The 6726-nt window shown below is 60.8% G+C and overlaps 1 protein-coding gene across 2 annotated transcripts in view; it reads left to right on the top strand.

Moving 5' to 3' along the window:
• Nucleotides 1-4216: 4216 nt before the first annotated feature.
• Nucleotides 4217-6726, top strand: part of TMEM51 (transmembrane protein 51) — a 58423-nt gene continuing 55913 nt past the window's right edge. For both annotated transcript variants that reach the window (XM_025446893.3, XM_049107028.1), the window contains exon 1: nucleotides 4217-4331. The gene's annotated coding sequence lies outside the window, so the exon portion shown is untranslated. The remainder of the gene's footprint in view (nucleotides 4332-6726) is intronic.

Here is a 6726-nt window from a genome sequence, read left to right as displayed (position 1 = left end):
AGCATGAACAGAAGGAGGAGCAGAGGGAGAGAGAGAGAGGGAGAACTCCAAGCTGACTCCACGCTGAGCATGTGAGCCCGACACGGGGCTCAATCCCACGACCCCACGATCATACCCTGAGCTGAAATCAAGAGTCGGACATTCAACTGACTGAGCCTCCAGGCGCCGCCCCCCGCCCCCCGCAGCATACTTTCTATGCATAAGCAAATATATGTGTGTCTATATCTTAAAAAACAATAACAACGACAACATTTGTGTGGCCTCATAATGCTCAGTCTCCTGCCTCTCTCAATTCATGATCCAGCTCGGATATTCTTCCCAGGCAGCCCTAGCTCCTCCTTTCTCATGACCACATGGCATTCCGGCCCGAGCCCACGCCTCGGCTCGGCTCCCCTCTGCTGCTGGCAGTCACCCGTGGGAGCTCTATGTGGCGATCTGTCCCTCTAAGCAGGTTCTCAGCCTCACCTCCTGACAGACCGAGGTCAGGTCACCAAGCGGCGACAGTCTAATACTTTAAATTAGCTACTTGCCCGCTCACCGCTCAGCCAGAGGAAATAGAAATGTTCGCCAGCAGAAGGCTCAGAGCAGCATCCCCTCCTCTTAGATTTCAGTGTTTTGGAAAGAGACAGGCTGATGCGCCAAGCGACTCGTGTTCCAAGGATCCCAGGCCGTTGGCGGGACACTGGGCCACATCCTGTCTCCCCTGACCCTCATCTTGGTGCCGCAAAGTAGGTATTATTAGCATCACTGTTTTTGCAGAGGATTTTGAACCTGAGGCTCAGAGAGGAGACGTCGTCTATCCAGGGTCACACGGCTCGTAAGCGGCAGGGGACCCAGAAACGAGAGACAGATCTGATGAAATCCTGCGTTCCTCCTGAGTCCATGGTGCACAGTGTCACCGGCCTCTTGGGTGGACGCTTCGCTGAAAAGGTGGGTGACGTAAACAGCCGCCTGCACAGCTCAGCTTGCCAGACCTGCTGGCTTCCTCTAGTGCCTGTGACAAACTACCACAAGCGCCAGGCCTAGAAGAACACAGATTCATGAGCTCACCATCCTAGAGGTCGGAAGCCCAGACTCGGCCTCAGGAGGCTAGAAGGAAGGCGTCAGCAAGGCCGCGCTCCTGCTGGAGGCCTAGGGGAGAACCCGTCCCAGGCCGATTCCAGCTTCTAGGGGCTGCTCGCCTGGCTCGGCTCAGGGCCCTTCCAGGAACCACATCACTCTGCACTGCTTCCGCACCTCTGCCTCTGTCTTAGAAGAACACCTGAGTCTATACTGGACCCGCCAGGACGATTCAGGATAATCGCCCCACCTCAAGGGGCATCTGCAAAGTCCCTTTTACCATGTCAGGTAACACCTTCCAGGTCCGGGGGATTAGAACACGAACATGGTTCAGCAGCCGTTATCCTGTCTATCCCGGGGGGCTCCTAGCATAGTGGTTAAGAGCAAGCATATACATCAGTTGGAATCCTGGCTCATCTGCTTGTTAGCGGATGGAGGTGTGTAATGTCTCTGAGTCCCAGTTAGCCTGACCCGAAACACTGGAATCATAGAATGTCCCTTCCAAGGCTGTTGAGAAGATCAACAGCAGTTAAATTAAGTCGGGTGCTTCCATGGGACCTAGAGAACCAGGGAAGAATTGAGGGAAAGGGCCATGAAGGGGTATGATGACAAGGAGAAACATGCTTCCCTTGAGTTTCTAGTTTCGTCTGTGGCTCCGCTTTGGAGGAGATTTTCTCCAGCCTCTCCCCAGATTAGGCAGGATGAGCCTGCCTGAAAGGAACACTCCGAAGACGAGTTGCTGAGATGGGCCAGACCTGCCCAGTTAGGTTTGTGGTGGAGCAGGGCGGGTCTGGAATTGGACCCTGGCACAGAAATGTCCTGGGGCTCTTTGCCTCCTGCCTGAAATGATCATCCCCAGTCCCGGCCTCTCCAAAGTTGGTCTTGCAGAGTGAAATGAAAGCCAGATTCTGGGTCTTATCGGAGAGCTACATGACTGTTTCTCATCAACCATTTGGAGCCTGGAAGGTTCCCAAATTCATTGTCTAAACGTTGTGAGGGAATACACAGCTCTCCAACGTGAGCTTGTTGTCACAGGTACCTGCCTACACAAACAGTTCTCGCCATTCAATAAACTAATGTTACTATTTGGGGCTTTCATTTGGCCAACACATATTTATCAAGCGCCTGCAGGCGGCGAGGGGAGAGGGCAGGAGAAATGGGCAGGACACAGGGGTCCCTATCCCCAAGGAGAGCGGGAGGCAGACTTGCCTAAAGGATTAGGTCACCGTGCAGAGTGAGACAAAAGTGACTTCTCTTCCTGAAAGACAGGAGAAGCAGGGAACCTTGTCTCAGGGGAGGGAGTGTGTGCAGAGTGACAAGGAATTCTTCCAAAGATGGGAGAGCACGGGCTCCGGAGCTGACCAAATGGGGTCTAACTCCTGATGCTTCCCAGCTGTGTGGCCTTGGGCACATGATGACCTCAATTCCCGAAGCCTCAGCTTTCTCTTCTTTAAAGTGGGTGTGACCCAAAAGCACCACTGGGGTTGTTGTAGGATTAAACGGGCGGGGAAGTGAGCGGCAGCCTGGCGATGGATTCAGGGTAAGGACGTGAGGAATACGCTCTTATTGTTATATTCATGGAGACTCATCACTGTTGCCCTAAATGCTTTCCTCATCCCCCAGATCACAAGTCAGCCCCAGATTTGCCTATTTGTGGACACCAGGGACCTGTTGAGCTGTTACTCTTCAAGTTAAAAAGCAACAGTGGGATGAAATTCCGACACGGGCAGATATAGGTATACGCAGGGTTGGATGCTGTGTACCCTTGAACTTGGCAGTAGGGCAGTGAACTTGATTGCAGTTCCACGGCGACTGCGGGGTCTGATTTCTGCCCTGGACACAGCAGATTCCCAGTAGGAGGCGCCTTCTGTCCTCTGCTGGGTTCTCTGACACCCAGCCAACGGCCTATTGGCCTTCCTCAGGGTTTGAACTTCAAAGGCCTGGACAGTCACAGGAGAAGGGGGCCCCCCACCTGGCTTCTCTTGGAATTCAAAACAATCTAAGATTGGGAGAGGCAGCGGGCTGTCTCCTCGCTCTGTGTTTAGAATCCAGGTTTTTTTTTTGTTTTGTTTTGTTTTTTTTTTGGTCTGGCTGTGATCTCAGGTTTGGGTGCCCGGGAGGTTCCAGGGGGGACCTCCAGGTGGGGGGCAGAGGCAGGGCGGACCTAAGAGGCACCCTCACCAGTGCGGGTTTACTCTCCCCAGAGCCAGGCTTCAGGCAGCAGTTCTGGGGCTCTAAGCAGAGGGGGCCACCGCTTGCAACCTGGTGGTCAGAGTGACCCCCCCAAACCGTGTTTCATTGGGAAGGTTCTCCGGAAAGCTGGGAACGAAAGCAGCCAGCAGGGGAGATTCTCTGGGCCTAGGGGCCGCGGGCGCGGGCACCCGAATGGGCTCCCCCCGGGGGGCCGTGCGACCTGGAACACGCAGGGGGCGCGCAGGGGATGGGAGACGGGGTGGGGGGCCGGGGCCGAGGGCAGGAACTGACTCGCTTTTTAAAAACCTGCTTCCTCCTTTGCTACCTCCACCCATCAGTCACCTCGCAAACCACCAGCCCTGGGCGGTGCAGGCGGGTCCCAGCGCCCCGAACACGCCCAAGGGTGAAGAGCAAGGCGGCGGCCTCCCCAGGAAGCAGGGGGGAGCGGGCGTGGAGAGGCGGGCGCAGCCTGCGCCAGGTGAGCGCCCGGCCAGGTGAAGGCGCGGCAGTGCTGCACCTGCGTACTCGCGCCGGAGTTGGGGGGCGGGGCAGGGGGGTCTCCCCAGGTCTAAACACTTAACTAACCTGGAGTCCCGAGTCGCCGGCCCCGGCCCCCATCCCTGGGGATGTCTGGGCTCCGGGCCCGTCCCCCATCCCTGCTTGGCCGACCCGAGCGGCGGGGGGCGGGGGCGCTTGGCGCAGCGCCCCCCTCCCCGCACCCCTGCCCCGCGCGGGCGCGAGACCCGGGGCGCCTGGGCTCTGCGGGCCCCGGGGTGGGGGGGTCGGCCGGTGGGCGGCGCCTCCCGGGGCCCGAGGCCGCTCCCGCCGGCGCCGCCCTCCGCCTCCCGCCGTCCCTCCCCCCTGCGCGCCGGCGCTCCGAGGCCGCGCTTCCTGCGTCCCCATCCCCGGCCGGGCGGGCGCTGCGCGCTGTCCGCCGCCGCCTCCCTCGGCCGAGACCCGCGCCCGCACCGCCGGCCCCGGGGCACAGCGCCCCGGAGGAGGCAGCCCGGGGCACGGGGTCGAGGAGCCCCGGTGCCCGCCCGCCCGCCCGTGACCCAGCGGGACCCGCAGCCGCCCCGGTGAGTCTGCGCCGCCGCGCCTTCCGCCCGGGAGGGAGCCGAGGGCCGTCGGGGTCGATGTGTCCGTCCGTCCGTCCGCCCGGGAGCTGCCCGTCCCGCGTGGGCCGCCGGGAGGCCTGCGGACCCGCACCCCTGCAGCCGCGCCCCGCCCCGCCGGTGCGGGACACCCCGCCTCCCCGCAGCGCGCCGACCTCGGCCGGGCAGGCTGCGCGCCTCCGGGGCCCCCTGCTGGCGAGGACAGGTGCCAGCGCGGGGCGGGATTCGAACCCTCGGCCTGGCCCGCGAGGCACCTTCCCAGGAAGTCCCTGGAAACCACCCTGGCCTGGCGCTGCCCCATCGCTGCCCCTTCCCCCCTCCCTAACTCTTTTCTGGAAACCGAGGCTTTGGGGGGGATTTAGGTTCGCGGGGGTGTCCCGGCAGCAAAAAACGGTGAGAAACCGGGCGTGAGCGAAGTGAGGTCAGACTCAGCTTCCTCACTGTGAAATGGGCGTGATGACCTCCCGGGATGAGGCGTGCGGCCTGCAAGTGCCAGGTCTAATGGGAAGGGAAGGGATGGGATGGGATGGTCACTTAGAGAAAGTTAGCTTCCCCAGCCTGCGGGCGGGGACAGCCCAGCCCCGCCTGGCCCTCCCTGGCCGGCAGCAGCCGTGGGGCACCTGCGCACCCTTGTCGGGCGAGCTTGTGCGGCCCAGGCCAGATCCCTCCTCGCGTCGTGGGTGGTCCAGGCCCCGGAATCCCTGCGGGGCCGTGTGGGCGGGGCCGGGACCAGCCCAGGTGGGCGAGCGCCGGGGAGGGGTTACCCTCTAGAGCTGGCTTCTCCAGTAGAAGGAGGAAGGTGGGCTCTGGGACCTGTGAACGGCTCTCACCCCAAGGAGACTTGTCACACAAAGATCTTGACCTCGGTTGATAGGAACAAATGGAATTGGGGAGGATCCCCGTTCCCTCCAGATGCTTCCCTCCGCCGCTTGCCAGAGGTCCTGCCCAGACTAGGAGAAAAGGCCGAAGAGAGGAAGGGGAAGAGGCTGGCGGTGCATCTGTTCCTCGCGATGCTCTGTCCGGTGGTTGGATGATGAAGGCCTCCTGGGCATCAAGCAGGGCCAGGCCTGTCCCTCGCGATGCAGAGCCTCGGGACCTCGAGAGATCCCGGCCTAGTAAATGACAAGTGTGGCTCAGAGGTGGTGATGCAGTCAGGCCCCAGCACCCCAGGCTGGTTGTGTGACCTGCTTCCCTGAGCCTGAGTGACAGCCTCCTAGGTGGGACCTTCGTGCCTAGCACACAGCAAGTGCTCTGTAGGAAGGAGAGAGAAAATACCCCAGGCTGAGGTGTGCCACGAGGTCCTGCTAGGAAAAGAATGTTGGAATAGTCGACAGTGTACTGGAGTCCCTCGGGGAAGGGGGCGAGGGGTGTCTGGGCAGATGGAGCAGCACGAGCAAAGGCCCAGAGGTGCGAAGGCTCATGGGGCTTGGTGGGCCTGGGGGAGTGTGCTCAGGCCGTGGCAGATGGGTTTGTGGAAAGGTGGGGAAAGTAAAGGGAATGGAGGGTCTGGAATGAGCTAGACTAGATAGGCAGGGGGCCGGGCATTGCCCGTGGGACTTTTGCACGTGGATGCCTGGGAGCCATTGAACGAACGTGTGTTGACTGAGCACCTTCAGTGGGCCAGGCACCTTCTGGGTGCTCAGGACAGATCACTGAACAAGAACGACAAAGACAGACACAAATTCCATTCACGTTCTTTAAGCAGGGGAGTCATTTGATCCTGTTGATATGTGAGGAAGATAATTCTGGCTGCGTGGAAGTCTGTGGAGAGTCCGGGGAAGGCTGCGGGGAGAGGGGAGGCTGGCCTGCGGGGTGGGGGCGGTGGGGATGAAATGGGGGGCTGGCGTGGAGCCCCGCCCAGGAGCCAGAGATGAACAGGTGGTCTTCACACGTGACCACTGCTCAAGGGCGAGGTTTGTGGATTTGGTGTGAGGCCCAGACTGCCAGCCTGTCTCCTGCCAGAGAGCGCGGACGGGTGCCCGGGACCTTGGCAGGGCCCAAGCCCCTCCAGCCGTGAGGCCTCTCCTGCTCCCTGAGCTCCAGAAGGCACAAGGCCCTCTACGTGAGGGATGGCAAGCTGGAGGCAGAGCCAGCGGCCCACCTCCTGGGCAACCTGCCTCTCAGGGCTCCTGTTTTACTGGGCCGTGGTTCTGGTAAACGTTCTCTCCCTCTCTGGGGCTGGCGGTAAACCCCTCAGGACCCTCGGGCTGGAAGAGGGGCTTTGGCTCTGGGCTTCTCTTCCCCCCCCCCACCCCAGTTCCAAATTAAAGTGAATTCGAGGGACTGAGCAGAGTTTTCTCCCTAAGTGCTGGGGACGTTCCAGAAGCTCAGATGTCTTCTGTTGGGAATGTGGCGGGCG

The sequence above is a fragment of the Canis lupus genome, chromosome 2 (genome assembly GCF_003254725.2).
Source record: "Canis lupus dingo isolate Sandy chromosome 2, ASM325472v2, whole genome shotgun sequence".
Classification (NCBI taxonomy): domain Eukaryota; kingdom Metazoa; phylum Chordata; class Mammalia; order Carnivora; family Canidae; genus Canis; species Canis lupus.
The sequence above is the reverse complement of the archived record's forward strand: the minus strand, read 5'-3'. Positions and strand labels throughout refer to the sequence as shown.